The sequence below is a fragment of the Gallus gallus genome, chromosome 2 (genome assembly GCF_016699485.2).
Source record: "Gallus gallus isolate bGalGal1 chromosome 2, bGalGal1.mat.broiler.GRCg7b, whole genome shotgun sequence".
NCBI classification, from domain to species: Eukaryota; Metazoa; Chordata; class Aves; order Galliformes; family Phasianidae; genus Gallus; species Gallus gallus.
Genome location: NC_052533.1, coordinates 63,058,398 through 63,078,684, shown reverse-complemented (window position 1 = coordinate 63,078,684; position 20,287 = coordinate 63,058,398).

Genomic DNA, 20,287 nt, shown 5'->3' with positions numbered 1-20,287 from the left:
CTCTGAGAGTGTGGTGGTGCACCTAGCAGCACAGATTAGGACCTGTGATCTGCTCAAGGACACAACCAGCAGGAGTTAGGTCCAGGAGTGGCACCATGGAGCCATCACACAAGTCTCTCAATAGTTTCAGCTGAGTCTAAAAACAAAAACCGAAAAGAGAAATGTAGTTTCATCAACGTGCAACACAACTTACAGCGTTGGACTAGCCTCCTATGACCCTCACAAGATGGGGTCTTTCTCAGACAGCTTCGAGGAGTCCTCAAACAAATCCTCACAGACAGAACACCACCATGGTGTAGCTTCACCAGCAGGATTCCGTGGCTTCCCATGACCTTCTTCCCTAAACTGCCTGGTCAAGTCAAGAGCACCACTATGTCTCTTGAGAATTTTGAGGGTATTCAGCATTATAGATGTTAAACTCTTGACATTCAAAAGGATAAAAGTGCATGGTGAAAGATCATGGGGGGTTATATGGCTCTTTCAGTTAATAGGACATACATCTTAAAAGGAAGAGATGAGACTGGAAAGGAAGAGATGAAAGGAAATGGAAGGCCCAAGAGTACCTGAACTGTGGGTACACATGGCTTGGGAGATAATTTAAGAAAGCTAATCTCACTCCAGTGACATACAGAGCAAACTTTACAGATTTTGCTAAGTGCTAGGACAGTGAACAGATCTCAGCATCTGCAGCTTGGCTCCCTCTTAGTGGGAACCATAGAGTCTGGGAGAATGAGACCCCCACACCCTCACTAATAACTCACCTGAACTTGACAGGAACTGCTCTCGCACAGCTAGGGAAGATAACTCTTTTCATTCACATTTCTGAAACTGGAAATAAGTAAAATTAAAAAAAAAAAATTGAAAAACTCTGAATTCCCACTCATTTTGCATATCCAAGTTCCCAGGCACCCATCCCTTTTTTTCACTAAAGGGGGGGGGGGGAAGAAATACATTTAATAAAGATCTGGCAGGAGTATGATGAAATAATGAGTAGGATGAGACCATGTTACATAAATTGGCAAGGCTCCAGCTTGTAAATGATTAAAACAAAAGAAAAAGGGAGTTTCCATGAAGACTAACGTAAAAAGCATTTTATAATCAAAAGGCCTGAAACTATGGGGGCTGATGAGAACGTCTAGCAAAACAAGCCTGTTCCAAAGGTTCCAGATGATACATGGAAACTTAATCAGCTCATCTCAGTCAACCTTATATCAAAGAAAAGACTGATTGGAGGTTCAAAGGGAAGAGTGGTTTTGTGGCTCAAGCACAAGAGCGGGATGCTTTCCCGATTCTGCCACAGATTTCCTTTGAGATCCTGGGCAAGTCACTTGTGTGATATTAATTTCACAGCTATTGAGCACAATACCTTGCCTTATACGCATATTTCAAATGGTCCCTGGAAGTGGACGATTACCTTTATGCCTGGCTCTTTACACCCACGCGTATCATTCATATAGCACAGCTGCTAACAAGCAGGCCTTCAAATTTCCTTCTATAAAAATTTTCCTTTCTAAAATGCAGAGAAGTCCCGTATACTTTTATAGCAGTTCTGTCATACTGAATTAGTGCATAATATTCCTAAAGATCATTGAGCAGATAACATTACAGGAGTGTGAGAATTGTCTGTAATTTACTGCTATGAGATTAAAAGTGAGTGCTTTCCTCTCAGGTAGACACCAAAAAAGAAAACAACTTAAAAGGTTACGGTCTCTCTGCTGTTAGAAAAAAAAACATCTCTTTGGAGTTCACCAGCAGCTTTTGCTTCTTCCTTACCCAAAGCCAAACTCCTGTGACATTAAAACTAAGAACTGTAATATCAAGAGAGACACAGATCCAATTTCTGTTGCAACAGAAAATTTGTTACTCAAAATCAAATGCTAATTGGCCCCAGCCTTTTCAACTAAGCAAGCTGAGAGGCCGTGGAGAACATACAGATCTTCAAGGGAAGTTTGCTAAACATATGTACTTAGAGCCCAACCTTGATGTCTTTTTATCTTCTAGATTTATAAATGTATGCGTGTGTGCACATTTCTGAAAGTCTGTTCCTCCGTACACTGGAAATTCAGATGAAAGTCAAGAAGAGGAAGGTTAGATCAGGGAATCAGGACTCCTTTATACTGCTTCCAAGCTCTGCCCTGATGCATTGTGTAACCTTGGGCAAGTCATTTAACTTGTCTTGCTCATCCATCAGATAGAAAGATGATGCTTATCTATTGCATGAAAATGAGTTAATTGCTGTTTGCCAACTGCTTTCATCTTTTTGGATGAATCAGATTGACTCCATATATGTGAGTGTATATAATTTTGCATGTATATTTTTATTTGGAGCCTGCTTATGTCTTGGAGCATAGATTCTTCAGGTCAACACTGGTTATCTGCTTGGCAGAGAGCCTCTATTGTACATTTCTGATGTAATGCAAATCAGAGCAATGAGAAACACATAAGTGAAAGGTACTGCTCTTATCACCTTCATTAGTTGTTGTTGTTATTATTATTATTATAGTTTCATACTTGGATGCTGAGATAGGACCACTTTAAAAAACATGGCCCCAAGAAAGAAGTCTGCTAGTCTTGAGAATAAATCTCTAAAAATAAAAGGAATGAGAGAGGCATAGGCCTGGAAATACCGCTACACAGATGTGTTAATTTAAAGTTTCCCAGAGGCATCACCAATTCTCTAAACAAATTTATTTATAGGCTTTACCACTCACTAACTGACCTATGCAAGTGCTTGGCCAGTGGGTGGTTCTCACCAAAACAATAAATCTCCTCCCTCAGGGAGGAGTCACTGCATTCAGGACTTGTTTGAGACAGACAGGTATTGGAGTGAGAGACTCAGAGAGAAATATTAAGGAGAAAGTCTCTAAAACATGACCACTGCTCTGGAAAGACATATTGGGTTTGTAAAGCCCTTCAGTGCAAACCCTTTTCTCAACTATCAGTGGATGCACAACGGACAGTGCCTTTCACATGCCCATGAAGCTGCTGAAGGATGTGGAGACACCTGCAGAAGCCAAAGGGGTCACCACCACTTTGGGAAGCAGGAACAAAGAGAGCAGCAGAAAACAGCAGTCTGGTGCATTGGAGAGGTATGATCTTTAAACATACATTTGTGTTAACTATGAACTCTCATCATTCTTTCATGCAAAGCGTTCCACCATGTGTGAGTTTCTACAAAACAGGACAAGGTCTCCAGTCTTATCAGACTTGTGTTCTTACTACCAATAAACCAAGAGACCCAATGCCAGCTCCTGGCTCTGCTTGCTTCTCCAGAGCAGCAAAACCACCAGAAGCACTAGCTCTGCAGCTACATTTAGGCTCTACAAGCAGCAGCACCCTAGCGATATTTCTCATTAGGAAGAGAGTCTATGAATAAAGGAGCAAAACACATATTTGCAAATGTCTCACTGTGCGCCCAAAGCAAGAGGTTATCCTTTCTCTTGGGTGAAATCTCCCAGTTTGTTTCTGTGTTTGAAAACACTTGAGATGTTTCATCACACAGGCAGATTGCAAAGCTTTGGAACAGCCGTTCTTCCAGTCTTGTGGACCACAGCAGAAACTCAGCACCCTCCATATCAAAGTGTTGACACACGGGGTCTGGACTCATTCCCAGGTCTCATGGCTCTGCCATCACTTTTTGCCTTGGAGAAACACACATTTTCTACCCGGTGGCTCTTCTCATTTCACCTTCCATAGGACTGAAAGAATAGGGAAGATTTTATCCAGTCTTTCCACGAGTGGTTGAATCCTGCCCATAAGGACTTGTTTTTACTCTTCCCACACTTTCGTCACACCAAGTATGAGGAACTTAATAGACCGGTGTGCATTGCATATTTATTGGATGAAAAGGCAAGCACTGTTTAAGTGTTAACGTGTGATTTTTCATTATAGATTACAATGCTTGTCGTTGTTTCAGTTAGATTGGTTAGTTCATTTTGTTTCACTCTGCTTGCTCTACTTGCTATTTATTGGTTGACTTATATAATGAGTATGACTAAATTAATAGGTTTTAGAAAGTAAATTAGCTTCCACTAGTGTTTATTAGATACATCTACAGATAGGGTATAAATGAAAACAGAGCCAGAAATCAGAATTACAATGCATTCTAACCTTAATGAGTGACATGGACCTAACTTGCTCTTTGCTGCAGTTGAATACCTGAACAACTCTCTTTATTCCACCTTGTCTTCAAACCTCTAAGGGCAGACATCAGCACAAAGTAATTTTTTTTTTTTTTCCTTTTTGTTGCAGGTGGCTGACTCTGCTCAGACACAGACACACAGCTCTCTGTGAAGTAATCATCTTTTGCGGCCTGATTAGGACTTACTCACTGATGTAATGGCTCCACAGAAACCAGCTTCCAACAGGGGTAATAAAGTCCAAAGGACAGCAGCAGTAGAAGGTACTGGTTACAAAGACATACAATTACATAAATAATTCAAAAGGTGTCCTTTCCCATGCATCCTGTGCTTTCCAGTGCCTTTTATGCATCACATACATTTTGCTCCTGCTCCTTTTTTTAAGAGATCACTATTAACTGACTCTTCCACACATCCATTTCAGCCTGAATTTTACAAAAATTCAGCAATATTGGAAGGTGTGGCTGCCACAGGCAAGGAACACCTGAACGTGTCTGTTTGTTTACATGCCTCCAGCCATGATAGGTAGTAGCAAGGTCTTAGACTCCACAGAGCTCTAGAGAACCACCTGGTCTTTCACACTAGATACCGTTGATGAGAAGCTAATTTCCTAGAGCACCTTTGCATCTACTCTCAGTTACCTGTTTGATAATGGGTCTACTGGGATGTCTAAGGGAGTCACCCTGGCTTTCAAACCCTGTTGGTCCCATCCTTCTGAGAACTATCTCCAAGTTCATGGTGCAACCACCAGCATAAAACCCCAAGCCATGAGGTTTCCCTGTAGAGGTGACCACGCTTCCAGCTTCCCCTGCCCCTTTCCCTTGTTTTCCATCACTGCAGAAAACTCACTCCTTGAAAAACAATTACCCAGGGAATGTTAGTGATGTAAACTTGTTTAAACCTGAGCACACAGTTAAGTCAGCTTTATAATTAATTGCCTCATCATTTCAGTCATCCTTCAGGAATGTTGCACTGCTTGTTTGTCATAAAGTGAAAAAGGGCCAGATCCCCAGCAAAGATCCCCCCCAAAGCAAATGACACAAAGCACACAGATCTGCAGCAGACCCAGTTCCACACTTGAGTGAAAACAAAGGAGGAGAAATATCATCAGACCCAGTTCCAGTCCCACCATGTTCCCAGGGCTGCAGTGTCCCACTGGCTGCTTCCCAGGGAAAGGACCCACATCCCCAAGGCACGGCCACAGCAAACAAAACCAGGGTGCTGCATTGTGGTGTGAACACCCTCCACCAGTGATGCAAAGCCCCCCAGGGCTCCCACTCCTCCCTGCCACAGGAAGGACACACAGTAATAAACCCACTAGCAGTGCATGGAAGCTAGTGGGAAGAGAGTGGAACTGAAAAACATGTTACAGGTGGCTTGTCTGGAGACAAGGAAGAAGGACAGGGAGGGACAGTAGCAGTACCCAACAACACCTACTGCCTCACCTACCTGTGGTGAGAAGTGATGAGGGTGAAGCCAGCTGAAGCTATAAAACTCCAATTATAATTATCTTCCTTCCACTCACATCTAAATGCACCACAGGTGTGTGTGCACTCAGAAGGTGGTTTTACCCACACACTCTTACTGAAGCTAGTCTCACCTACACAGAAAAGGGGGAACCAGCTTTTCTAAAAGTGACAAGAAAGCGAAGGGAGAAGAAGAAAAACAGTAAAGTGAAGTGAGAAAACTAAGGAGAGAGCAAGCTAAGCTTACAAGAGGAGTGTGTAGTGTGGTGAGGAGAGTACCAAAGCAAGAAGCATTTAGTGTCTGGATCTGTTCACGGTCAGTCTGTCCTTTTTACCTCTTAGAAGACTGATGGCCATTATTAAAGAAGAAAGGGCTGAATGGGAGATAGTTATTTCAAAGAAGAGCTGCTGTTAATATTTATGGCTACCTTAAAATTGCTATTTACACACCAATTAAATAACTAAGTGGAAGAAAACACGAGGGTCTCAATTAAATATGAGCTGAGTGATGTGGCCAGCACAAACCTCAGCACACCTCCTAAAACAGCCTTCATCCCCACATCTGCCAGTGACCAATGTGGCCTCCAGGTTACAGGTCTGTGGTGAAGAGAAGATGCCTTTGGATGGATTTCTGGACAGGATTTCCATCACTGGGGGAAACAACTGTGTTCTGGCCGCCTCTCTTGCATAGCTTCCAGCCCATGAAGAGACGTCACTTCCCAGTCCTGCTCCTATAGCAGCACACAGCTCTTCCATGAGGATCTGGGGGAATTCTAGCACAAGGATACAGGAAAGGCAATCAATGCCTATGATAAGATGCACTCCAGCTAACTGCTGTAATTTTTCCTCACTGGGTTGCAGATGACCTAATAGGCTCTTTTCTCATCTCTAATTTCTATGAATCTGCAATCCTATTATTTATAGTATATCTTGAGGGTTTCTTCAAGAGTAAATGATGTAATTATACCCTTCACCGTAGCACTTCAGGATCTAGTGTAATAGAACTAAATATGCAATTATGTGGTTAGTAAATGTAACAGTACAAAACTCAAAATCTATATCCACGTACTGTAGCTTCATAAGAAGAATTAGTTTCCTGTTATGTACACAGCAGATGTAATGTAATTATTGCTAACTGCAAAGTATCACCAGACATTCATATGACACAAATGAAAAATGCCACTCCAGCCAATTCTTCATTCAAACATATGAAAATGGGAGGATTCTCACAATTCTGTCTTATCAGTGAAGTGTAGGCACATACATTTGATCCTCTACATATCAAGTCAATCCTTCCCAGGCTTACATACACACAGAACTCACAAATAATATATATGCAAGCACAAAGTGATGGATTGGATTCACCTCTGGTGTTATTCCAGCAACTTCAGCTGAATTACAGGATGGTGGAAGATAATCCGTTGTGCAACCTGTGTTGATTACAGTTGAGAGAAATAAAACCGGGCCCTGACATTTATAAAACACTATGAGACTAAAGGAAAACAACATGAAAGGAGCCACAACCCTGTGGTGAAGAAGCTGATCTTGGACTTGGGAAATACAGTTTCTACTCAGAGGTTTGCCACTAGTTTCACATATGAGAAAAAGAAGAAAAAGGAAAGAACAAAGAGAGGAGTAGACCTTAATCTTAGGTCTGGCTTGCAAGAGGATGCTGAAAAGTATGAATTTGCTCCAATTGCATGCAGCTAGTGCAAATGCCTCTTAATTTCCATTGAAACCCCAACACAAAATGGGCCAAACTGTATCAGAGGGAATTGTGCTCACTAAATGGTTAATAACTCTAATTCAGAAAAAAAAAATCATTTAAAAGGCTGTGACAGCTCCAGCTTTAGAAATCACACCTGGCTTGGGATTCCCCTTCCCTTAAGGAAGACAGCTGCCGGTTGAGTGGGTACAGTGGGAGCAGCCTGGCTCAGGTCTTAGCTGCACAAAACCAGACAGTGAGGAAGGGGGATACATCCCCTTGTGCCAGCTCCACTGCTCCGTGGTGGAGGTGAGACAATCCACACCCCTGGAAAAAGGTTCGTATGGACCAATACACCAGAAACTAAAGAAATGTATGTGTTGTTTCCACACAGAAACTGCACTTCAATTATCCATGTGTAAAAACACAGACAGGGCTTCAAAGGAGTGTTTTATTGCTAAGCAAACACTAGTCAGGTTTTCAGCTGCTACTGACACCAGGCCAAACACATCCCTCAGCAAATATATGCTTACATCCCCACGTGTATGTTAGACCTATACTTAACAGGGAGGAAAAGCCTGATAGCTGTTCCCTGCCACACACACTGCACATTGTCATGGCAAGCCACACTGCAGCACTACAGTCCACATCTGAAGAAGCATCATAACATTTAGCCATAAGCATGTGGGAAGACAGTTGCAGCAGAAGCGTCCGTCATGCTGAATGCACCAGAGGACATTAAACCTGCATGAATTTTGTGTGTTACTTACAAATACTGAACGCTCCTTTTACAGACTTTGACCCTGACAACTGAATCTATGATGAATGTTTTAAATAACATCCCATTTAATGCTCTCACAGACATGGGACTCCATCATTTCTCATTCATATAATGAACACTGAAGAGATGTGCTTATATTAAGAGGTGTTCAGAAGCCTCAGCATTGCCTAAGAATACTACTTTGCTCCTTAGAAGTAACATGAACCAGCCATAACAGGTGGCCAGGTACTGTACTCACCAAGCCTGAAGACCACAATGGAGCCCTGAATTTGTTGCATCCTTCTTTCCTTTACGTTCCTTCATGAACTTCTCATTTGCCACGGGATAATAAATAACATACTGTCATGGACCAACAGTTCAGTGCCTGGATGCTTTAAAGAACTGTAATGTTCCTTCTAGCCTTCCCTTCAGTCATCCATGGCTTCTACTTAGTATGGCTGGACCACTAAGATAAAGGCCAATACAGTGGGCTGTATTACTGTCTAGGTGCTCCTCTCTGAGCCGAAATAGTCATATTCCTCCCCCCCCCCATTCCGTATTGCTCTCATGTTATTGGCACTGGAGGCATTAGCTTTGTAGTCACAATTACATGAGAACTAAGTAAACTGCAGAAATTTGTAAACTGTTGCATTGCTAAATTAAATGCTGTTTTAACTAACAGTTAATAGTGTTTACTGCTGTGTAATAGTAATTTTCATTTTTTACTGTATCTAATGACTTTCTGATGATTCAAATTCTCTGTAGGGATACCAAATCATTACATTAAGGATGAGTGATTTTAGTATGCAATGACTGATCAGTACAATAATATGTAGACTCATGCTTCAGCTAGTAAATTAAATCATTTACACCAGAGCGTTTGTCAACAAGAAGAGTTCTATTACACTGCTGAATTATAATGTAGAGTCTGCTCAAAATAAAGCACATGCTGTATTAAATCTGTGCTACATTGCATGCAAAACCCTTAAGGAGCAAGGGTTTGTATCAGAGTAAGGCCACGGAGAAGGGACTGTTCTTGATGAAGAGTAGATAAATCTAGGAAATTTTATGAATTTGGGAAAGCATCATGGGCAATACACAGGCCCATGGGCCCACTGAATTTTGCTACGCATCCAGATGTTACTTGAACGCTTCACCTGGTACTTATACCTGTGTGAGTGAAACTGGTCACAGCCAGAATTTATGACCTGGCAGATAAAATCTAAGGATGAGACAATGTAAGGTCCGTATGTAATCATCCCACCATCCCCAGCCACAAAGAATACAAGGGCAGTTTACTTTGGGGTACAAACACGTGACAAGTCTGGTGAAGTTACATGTACAAATGTGTCTTTAGGGAATAGCTCATCATGATCATACTTTAAATGACTACGTCAGTTCTTTACTTGAATTTGAGCTAAAATACAATCTTCACTGGTGTTTAGCAGTTACCTAGAGTAGGGTTTGCTTGGGCCCAAAAATTACTGAGATGTCAAAACATTCAGAAGAATTGAAGAGATGTTTTAGTGCTTTAGTGCTTTGGGGACTTGATGTTTCACTGGTTGTTTGAAATACCAAAGGGCCTAACTTCCATCAACACAAAAGCACCAAAGCTCTCATTCACTGTAATTCAAACAGAGTTCTACACCATTTGGAAAAAGTAAGACATCAGCATCTCAAGGCTATCTCCCATGATCAGAGGCCACGCGCCACTATTAGACCACTGATTGCTGACCTTCTCCCACTTGTGCTCACGTAAATAGATGCAATAAATCAGAACCCCAGTTTCCAAAATACGCATGCAATAACGCAAGGCAGAAATTGCCAGTAAGGACATGAAGTTTGCTTGCATGAATTGTCCCTATTGTCTTGTGACACACTCTGGAGAAGTCCTTGGAGGACAGCAGGATGTTCTGCATCATGTTTGCTGAGTTCATGTCCCAGATGTGGCAGCTCTACCGTCAGAGAAGGACTTTGAGTTTCTCATAATGTGAGTCGTGACAGGGAAAAGCTTGCTTTGTGAATATATTTAAACCCATATGAATATATTGCTTTTCAGGAACTTAATGAGTCATTTGGTTTTTACCCTTGGGATATCCAGAGTCACGAAAACAACAGTATATTGACTTCTAAAGTCTTCACAGTGAAAATGTTTTCTGTGCTACTGACTACGATTTAGATTTCTCTAGCAAGAGCAAAAAATCAAGTTATCATGTCTAGTTAACTACATGGTGTGCTTCACCTAAAGGCACTCGATGGATGAGACTGGTGACAAGTAAACTGTCTCTGGTGATGGCTAAACACCTAACCCAGCGAGCATTTCCTGCTCAGAGCATGAGTCCACATCCATAGTTCTATATGACACATCTAACCTGCCCTTCCTTCTCAGCAGGATCTTCCCCATGAGCCAGCTCCAGCAGGACTGGCCCCTTAAATTTTTTTGCTGTTCTTCAAAGCATCCTTTAAAAAAAGGCACAACAAAAGTTTTTAAGCCTTTTGTTTAAATTGTAAGAGTGTTAAAATAGCCTAATAATCTAGAGAATTGCCAGCTTGTATGCAGGCACTAAGTAAGTTTTAATTTTTGCATAGAAATCAAATATTAGCAAGGGCAACAAGAGCACATACAAGAAGACTGCTCATCTGGCCAACATCTGGTTTGATGGGGCCATTATTTCAACAAGTACTTACAGGCACTTTCTTGTTGTTGTTTCTTCCTCCCAGAGCAGCAACAAACTGGTAGTAGAGATTAAAATTTCCGAATCGTTCCCACACACACAGAAAGCCATACAATTTGCCCAGAACTCCTAATGCTTCCCCTTCCCATTTCTTTTTGTTGCCGTTGTTTAAAAACACCACTGTATTTAAATAGGTGGGAAGGAAAAGTGAGAAAAGCAGTTAAAATTGTTACTTTCCAGTACATTCCTGTATTACAAGTTACGACAGTGTTTATTATGTGTGTTTAAGGAAAGAGCCAGAATGCAAACCTGAAAACACTTCCTCCAGGTGTAGGCTGATGTGAAATCAGCCATCTTAAGACACAGTGGATCTCAGTTTCACAAATGCACACATTTGGAAGTTCAGCCCATCCCATTGCTTGTTCTGGGCTTATTGACCTTCATTTGGAAAGATGCATCCTTTTTTTCTCTCCCCCAGCAGACTAATTCCTAGAATAATTTATTATGACGGGTTTGTTCTGTATGTGTAGCAATGCATACATGTACAGTCAACACAGTACAGTTGAAAAGAGTATTGTAGATAGATAACAAAGGAACAAACAGAGAAGGAGTGCTTACCTGTATCCAAAGATTTAGGCTCACAATGAAAAGCTCCACAAAGGAGTGATCTCCAGAAAGAGAACCTTCCCTGGTGTTAGTCAACCCTTAAATAGGGTCTAGGTGAGTTGCCTTCACCTGTGCTCCCATGGCCGACCCAGTTTTTGCCTCAGGTGATCAATCAGAGGTTCAGGCTGTGACTCAACAGTTCCCATATAGTACGCTTGCTTCCAGAACTTCTCTCTCTCAAGGTGATAGTGAGTGTGTATCGTCTTTTTAAGTAAAGTGAGGGTTATCAACCTTGTGACTAAGCTGTGACATCTACATGTGTCCTGCTGGAGGATCCATAACTATTCTTTTTTCCAGTGCTGCAAAACATTCAACAGCTTTGAATAACAGCCATGTTTCCAAAGTAAGGGAAGAAAAATCATGAAAACACATCAAAAGAACCCAAGCCACGCCTTGGCAATAGTCTGTACGGTAGTGACAGAAAGAAAAGCAATGCTGGAGCACATCCATATGCAAAAATGGAAACAAGAGATTCATCTCCACCGCTTCCTTCATTAATTTGTTTTTCCTGGTAACGCCATTTGTTCTGCTTGTAGCACCACCTGTCTTCATGCTGTTTTTTCCCTCTGTGGTGTTGCTGCAGTCATTTCTGGTGTTTCCACAGTGCCACCCATGGTATGAGAACCTTTGGTCACTGAACAGGTCATAAGTCAGACTTAGGGTTTGATTGCCTCAGAAGCAACTTATGGACACAAACAGTGATGAAGACCGGTCTGTCTTGCCATGAAATCTCGGGAATCTTGTTTAGATTTGAAATGAAGGTTTCACCTTCTGTCTCAAACTTTCACCCAAAGCAAACCCATCAGCTCACCACTGAGTGATGCAGTAGGTGAGGCCTTGCAATCAGAGCTCCAAGGCAGAGAATGTCCCAGGCTCCACTCTGGCAGTTACTTGCAGACACCCTTCTGAGAAACTGTCAGGATTGTGGTTCCAGCACTTTTTTGGCAGGGAAGAAAAGAGACAGAATGCAACTTTGAAAAGATTTTGGGTCTGCTCAAAGCTTTCCTTCTAAAGGTGTAGCTGCACCTCTAGCTAGTAATATCCTCAGGTTAGGGGGAATGTTGGGAAGAGTGCATCTGTGTGGAGAGGCTTGCATGGGGCAGGACATGGCAAGAAAATGATATTCTGCCAGAAGACATGAGAAAACAGGCACTGTGTTCTTCCCAAACCAACCAGAGAAGACATTGAGCCAATAAAAAGACTGGGAAATACTTTGCTTTCAGTTGGCCTCCAACTCTGTCCACAGCAGTTTGAGCAGCTCCACCAGCAGTAGGCTCTACATTCTGTACTTTCCAGGTGACAATTAGTTATTTCTAATCCGTGATTGACTAAGTTATCATGCATTCATCACTTTCAGGTTTTCTCAATGGACCGTTAGTAGGCAACACGACGCAAGGCAAGGTAAATCACAGTACCATAAATATGATGGCAGGATGGAGTCCCTGCTCCATCATTACAGTTTGGCTCCTTAAACGGCCTGCTTAGATGAACCTCATCACATGATAGACCAGAGCTGCACGTGGAGAAAATGCAATGGAAGAACATTCACTTCTATTGCTAGAAAGTGCTTATCCTACACAGCTGTATTTATTTTCTGCAAACAATTAGAGAAAAGGTAGAAGCACACACACAAAGGGAAACAAAGTTGGGGTTTCTATGGAAACTCAGAATTTTCTGACTTATAATTAAAAGCAACTGTGGTGGTGTTTTGTTTGTTTGTTTGATTGATTGTTTTTGCATTATCTGAATGCTTTTGTTTATCTTTCTTTTTTCGTCATCTCTCACATGGTCTTGCCCATGCGCGGTTTTATGCATTATGTGTATTTCATATATAATGTGTGCTAAATAGATTTCCTAACCCCTGGTAATATTAACAAGAGTTACTCGTGGTACTCCCATTCATTGTTGAGACAATAAACCTCAGAGAGTGTGAAAGCACTGCATTCATTCTCCCCCATTCTCATTTTTCTCAAAACTGATGTGAACACAGGGTACTAACATCCAGATGAAATGGCACACATAAACCTGTGGACCCACTACTGCTAGGTATCATGCATCATGCACTTATCTTTCTGTCATATGCAACACTGAGGGAGAGTGTTCTTAAGCAAATACATGTGTATTTCCCAGAGCAACATCTCTTGCGAGGGAGAGGGAAGTAGCACCGGTACTTAAAAGCTTTCCACACTAAAACACCCAGTGAGTGTCTGTAGCTTACAGCCTTTGGCTCTGATAGTGCTATATATCACACGCTAAGTAGAAGTGGGACTGATCAGAGCTTGGATAGAGGACCTCTGAGGAAAGTCTGAATAACGGGAGATGGCATTGGTGGCTCGCTACACCATGCATATCCCTGAGATTTCATCTGTACTCCAGCTGTGATCCACTGGTGCTGAAGGAGGTGTTAGTTTATAAGAGAAATATAAAGGCAGTGCTTTAAGCCTTTTTGAGGAGAAATACATCGTAAATGACCAACAAGTAAAACATTAAAAGTAAGAGTGGGAGGGTTTAGGTGCACTGAAGTTGGGAAGGAGAGAGGCCTTCCTGATAAAGTTACAGACAAGATTGTATTATTATAATAAGGCAGGAGGATATCCTTATTCCAGCCCCAAACATTCTATTTCAGCAGTGGGCATAAAGCAGGCCCTTTAAACCAGGCCCCCATGGTACCATCTGCCAAGCACCTTGGGGATCCAACAGCATGGAAGGAGCATTAAAAATGTACAGAGTTGCTGTTTACATTAATAAAAACACACATTTGAAAATGAGGTTGAAAAAAGAACAACATTGTAAACATGTCTTTAAACTGAAAGCCATTTCCTCTTGCAGTGAAACGCATGGTTTATTTTCATCTGTTAGGATGTGACTGCACCAAATCCACCTTCTGCTGCCTCACCACGCTGCTCTCCAATGAAATTTGCACTCGCCTAAATAAAGTATGCATTGTACTTGGGACTGTCTCTGCTCTTTTACCTGGCCAGAATTAAGATAAAGCTCTCCTGTGGCTGTATTTCAGCCCCCAGACCATTACTTCCAGCATTCTTATAATGAGGGCTCAGTAAAATCGAAGCATATAATAAGAGCATACTATTCCCTTTCTAAAGGCTGACCTGCAGTTCTGGTTTACAAACCAAATGACTGTAGTCAGGCATATTAGTGCTTTAACCTTTTTATTACATTACATACATGAAAACAATTAAGGCTGGGATTCTTTCCAATGTATTATCATTTTCTGTTCCCTCTGGCCTTTTTCCATCCATTTCAAAGAATGTACATAGCATCAACCGAACACTCTCTCATGTTTTATTTTTTTTTTTTGTCTCTTTTCTTCTTAACAACTGTCATGCTTTCAAGATCCGCCAACTATAGAGCATCGTGCAACAGCAGCAGCCGACAAGAGAGGCAGCAAAACAACAACAACAACAAGTTTGGGGTTTAAAACTCCTCATAAAATTAAATCTGAGATTTAAATTCTCCTCATATTTTATTGTCTTTTCTTTTCTTTTTCCTGTGGTAAATGGTAATTAGAGTCAATAATCTTTTGCTGAGAGAGCACCTTGTCCTCACAGTGTTTATATCATCATCATCAAAGATCTGCCTTAAGGCCCTGGCGTGTTAATAATTTAAGGTGTGCACAGCCTAGTTATAGCAGGAAGCCTAGTTATTGAGTTTGTAAACCAGCTGATGATTTATGGGAACACCTTGCATGAGTCATGCTCATTAAATAAAATACTTCAGTTTAATAAGGAACATGGGGTAAACAGTTCTTCCCGTTACAGGGTGACTGTGCAATTGGAAATTGCTGACTTTTGTCACCAGCTTTGCCACTGCTGTTTTGTCTTAATTGTAACATCAGGGTTAGTTGCGTGCCTGCCCATGCGCACACGTGTGTTCACATTTCCCCCTGAAGTGCAGACAGAAGGTCTTTCACTGATGCTCTTTTTCCCTCCCCACCCTCTCTGCCTCTCCCCCCCCCCCCCCCCCCCATACAGCTATTTCATAAGTTACCCTCTGATAATGAAAATGTTAAATCTCTCTTTAAAAGGCTACTAATTAAGAAAACAGAAATGTTCACGGAAATAAAATTACAAGGGGAAAAAATCAATATATGGTTGTTAAATGTAGCTTGCATTTGAGAGCCATAACCGTATTTTACTTTTAAACACTGGAGTTAACTCTGACTCATTAGAAATTCCTCGGGATATTGAGGCTGTAAAAGCCCTACACGTTGGCCCCTTCTGTTCTACCAGGAGCAAGCACACATTGCCCACTTCTTTCAAAATCTGCTGTAGCTGAAAGAGATTTCAGTGGGATAAGGCACAGCATCAAGATCTACCCTCAGATGGTGAACATCTAAACAACAACATCCTCTGCATCATCTGCTTCTCATTGTCTGCATTTTTTTGCCTTCCAGGGGCAGAGGCCTGATTCCTTAGGGTACCAGAATGGTCCTTTCCCACTGAAGCCAACAGCATTTGAGCACCAGGAGTGGGAGGAATTGGTGCAGTTACAAAACCACCAACATCTGGGGTGGACGTGGAACTCATGGAGCTACAATATTTCTGGGCAGTAAGGGGAGGAGGAAATGCAGTAAGAACACAACAGCAGGTAGACTTCTCTTGATGGCTTTCACTGCTATCATCCAAACTGAAGAGGCTACTTGGTTTAGTTAAGCTGATAACAAAAAACAATAAGAATTAGATTCAATAAAATAGCCAGCTTCTTCCAGCAACAGATTAATAGCAAGCATCACATTAGCCCTACAATACTGATTTCTGTGTTCTTTATGGTTTCTTTCAGATGTACTCTTCTGTATTCTTTTCATAGGGGTGACAGAGCTGTAAGTTTATTTTATGATGAATAACTGACCATCCTAAAATAGAGGCAGCCTGTCAGACAGCATTAACAAATTAGTTAAAGAGTACTGGGCCAGACCCACTTGTAGTGTAACTTCTGCATTCAACAGCACTACACAAACACGTCTTCCAACAGCCAGCTCGTAAACAATAGCTCGAGTCCTCCATTGTTTTCCAGCGAAAACAGAGCATGACATAACAGAGCATACACATCACTCGGGCCATCCCTTGAAGGTATTTAAACACTTTCCATAGCTCTCATACTTGCATTTTGCAATATTTTGTTTGTTTTCACAATGCTTGTGCCAGCCGAGGGAAGTACCGGGAACTCATTTTGCAGAGAGCAAAGCATGGGGAACAGATGATGAGACCCACAGACAAGATCAGGTACCACAGCAGTGAGGAGTGTCAGGACTTTCTGCAGATGCAGGATAAGTTCAGAGTCCCTCAGGCCCAGCCTGGCCCTTCCAGCTCAGCTGCACATGCTGTAGTGTACTGCGCTGTAGCGTCCAAACTAAATGCAACCTTGAGCACTTTCAGGTTTCAGATGTCTCCAAGTCAGGTGGCAGCTCGATGAGGTGTTTTGAGAACGTAAATTTTGCAAGTAGTGAGAGTTAGGCATGTCCTCCTCACCAAGAATGTCAAAGGCGCTGACTCAGAGGCACACAAGGAGCCTGGGGCAGAGCAGAGAGAAAAATCAGCCTCTTCAAGGCTCAGAATAAGTGCCCTAATTCATAAACTTGTCTTCTAAATGGGAGAAATCTTTACAATCTCTCAACCATGACACTCCTTACTCCTGGAGGCTATAGCAAAGGTGATGTGGGAAGAAAAGATACTGAGCCGGAGGAGGAGCACCTTTTATTTTCCAATTCAACCATAGTATGACTGCTTTTTTTTTTTTTTTTTTTTTTTTTTTTTTTTTTTTCCCTCGTCAACAGGATGTTTAGTGGTTATTTCTTAGGAACATGGGAGATAGGAAAGAAAATATTGGTCTCCTTCTTACCTTCATGCTCTTCTTTGCAGATGGAACAATTGCACCAGACTTACCTCCAGTGGAGTGGCCACCTCCCTCCCCAGCGGTCTCCCAAAGTCTGTGTTCAAGCAAAAAACACACACTCCTGGTACCACCCAAGAGTGCTGTAGGAATGACTACTAAGTTCAGAAAGGCAGTTTTCTAGTTATTTCTACTAGTGCACTGGTCTGAAGGCACAAGGTAACCAAGGCCAGGCAGCACTGCAGCTTCCAACACGCTGCTTCTTACTTTGCCTCACTTTCTCTTCCCTATTGCTGATGCTCAATACACCTTGGCTATTAGTATTCTGAACACAGAAGTACTGCTGTTTTCCACTGCAAATGTCCGAGTTCCACTTCCCTCTTTGGCTGAAGTCAATGGCAAGAGGTCTGAATGGCATAATTACTAATGTTACCCAGAAAAAGAAGTAAAGAGCATCAGAGGAAACTGGCCAAGCTGCACTAAAGAGTATTTCCACTACTGAATACAAGGAAATGCTTTTAGCCAATCTGATTTGCTGTAGGAAAAACATAACATTGTTTCTTCCTTTCCCTTACTGGTAGATTTGGTACTTGGGCAAGAGGCTTCCTTTGCAGATGGACAAACCTTCCCTTATGATTGTTTCACCACAGTAACACCTAGAGACTGGATAACTTGACTTTTCTATCCTGTATAGCAAACACTCTCGATAGGCAACACCAAGGATTCTCCACGATGTTTCAGGTCTTGGAGGTTCCAGATGAGCTGAAATTATTTTGTATGATCCTTTGACTTGAGGTCAGAAATAGTGAGTGTATAGAAATGAGTATGGATCTCAAAATGTAAGAGGAGGAGAAACTCAATTAGGCCATAAACTTACAGTGCACATACCAAGTGGAAAAGGGATTTGGCAGGATAAGAGTAAATCATAGATTATATAATGGAAAGATACCAAAACAAGACTGTTTCCCGTACATTCACAGGCAAGTTAGCATACCTAAGCAAATTCATCCTCTAATTGGCTTCAGTTAAGTGCTCTATTCAGAGCATCTTTTGGATAATTCAGGGTACCACTTGGATGTCGACAAGAGAAAAGCTCCTGGGAATTAAGCAAAAGAGTCACAGTAACTTCCCTAATGAAAGATCTTGAGAATAACAAAGAACCTGGTACAATCTCACCTGGCCTCGGAGGCTTTTTTTCAGCAAGATGTAACCTGAAACACAATAGGACGGCATTCCAACTGAAAGTTGGGGAAAGAAGAAAAATGAACATGGGAAGAAATAAACGATGGTAAACATGAGTAAGTCCATAAAACACTGAAAATCACATTAAGGACACTATTTATCAAATTCTACCCAAACTGCAAAAATCTGTCCAGAAAATTGCAAAATGATCTCATGCTCAGTTTAAAGGGAGCGAAGAATTTCAACAGGCTAATGTGAAGCAAATGTTAGTCCTGTGCTTCCTCGTGTCCTGTTTGAAACAAAATCAACTTGCCTCTGTGCTGGGGCAAAACCAGAACTTGACCCAACCTGACAGGAATTTGAAAGTGTGGCTCCAGATGAGCAGCCAGTAGACAAGGCCTAGATGCCTCTAGATAAAAATCTTTCCTTGGCTAACAGAAGATGAAGGCACTGGGTATCCTGTCATTCTAAGCAGTCAGAAACCTTAGTCACAGCCTTCAGTGTTCAGCTGAAGACGCTCCTTTGTAGATAACAGTGCACTCACCAGAGATAAGATAACGAACTGAATGATGCTGTAATAAATGGAGGAGGCAACGCGCAGTAGAATCCGTGAAACAACGTGAAATTCCTGAAAATTCTCAGTACATGACTGATGGATGCCTGTTTGAGTTAAACCAGAAATATCACCGAGTGATCTGCCTCTTATTTGCTGTCTTCTCCTTCAAAGTTGGGCGTTTTGATAAGGTGTTGCACAGCACAGCACATAGCAGTGGGTTAGCAAATTATAAAATCCTAGTTTGCGTCATATGCATTTCCAGTTAAGTCAGAAACAGCTAGCATAGATTGAGAGCAGTTTCTATGACCAATTCTCTTTAATACATCAGTGAGCTCTACCATGCCAAGTGTATGCTGTGCAGCGCCAAGCAGCCTGGCAGATGGTGGATGATAAAGAACTTGATAACAAAAAGTCTCAGAAGATGAAAAATGTTGGTATTTGTCATTGTTAGAATATCATAACACACCTCACAGCGCTTTATTAAGCTCTCCAGTTTGGGGCAAGTAGGCAGAAGACAAAACACAGCCCTGCCAACTTCTTGAGCAAATACAATTAATCCTGAGGTGTAGCTACAGAAGGTCATGCCAGGACAAGAGGAACATCCAAAGCTGCCAAATAGCTACTATCTAAACAGGGGATTTCAGTGTGTTTTTGGGAATCTGACATACCTATGACAGTTGTGACTGTACCAAACTCAAATGTGAGACGCCTGAATGACAGGAAGGCCTGCAGGAGGACTGAGAGCTTAAGGCTACACCTTGAGGACATGCAAGTGTAGTTGGCATGGCTCCTGCACTGGCAGAAGGGGCACATGCCTGCCCTGCTACTAGCAACAAAAGTGAAGGCAACACAGATGCCAGGGGCTGCTGAATGAAGCATGGGATGAGGGAGCTCTGGAGATGCTCCGGAAGTGGTCACTTACCCAAGCCCTGTGATGTCAAACATCTTCTCAGCGTTGATGGGTCCTGGCACCCCCCCACATGCACAATATGTGCAAGTGTTTGGGGGGCAGCAGGAAGAGGAGACTATTTTGTTTTGTTTTGTTTACTCTTTTCAGCAGTGATTGGAGTGAACAGACACCGATTCCTGCCTTGTGGCCAGGACACAATCCTCCTCTCCCTGTCCCAGAGCGGGAGCTCAGGACACAAAACTAACAGAGCTCACCCCTAACAGAGCAGACCCCTGCAGAGTGGGGCATCCTCCAAAGGCACACCATGTGCATTGTAAATCACTTTATAAATTAATTAACCTGCCTGGAGATCTCTGAAGGACTGACTCACTCAGGGAA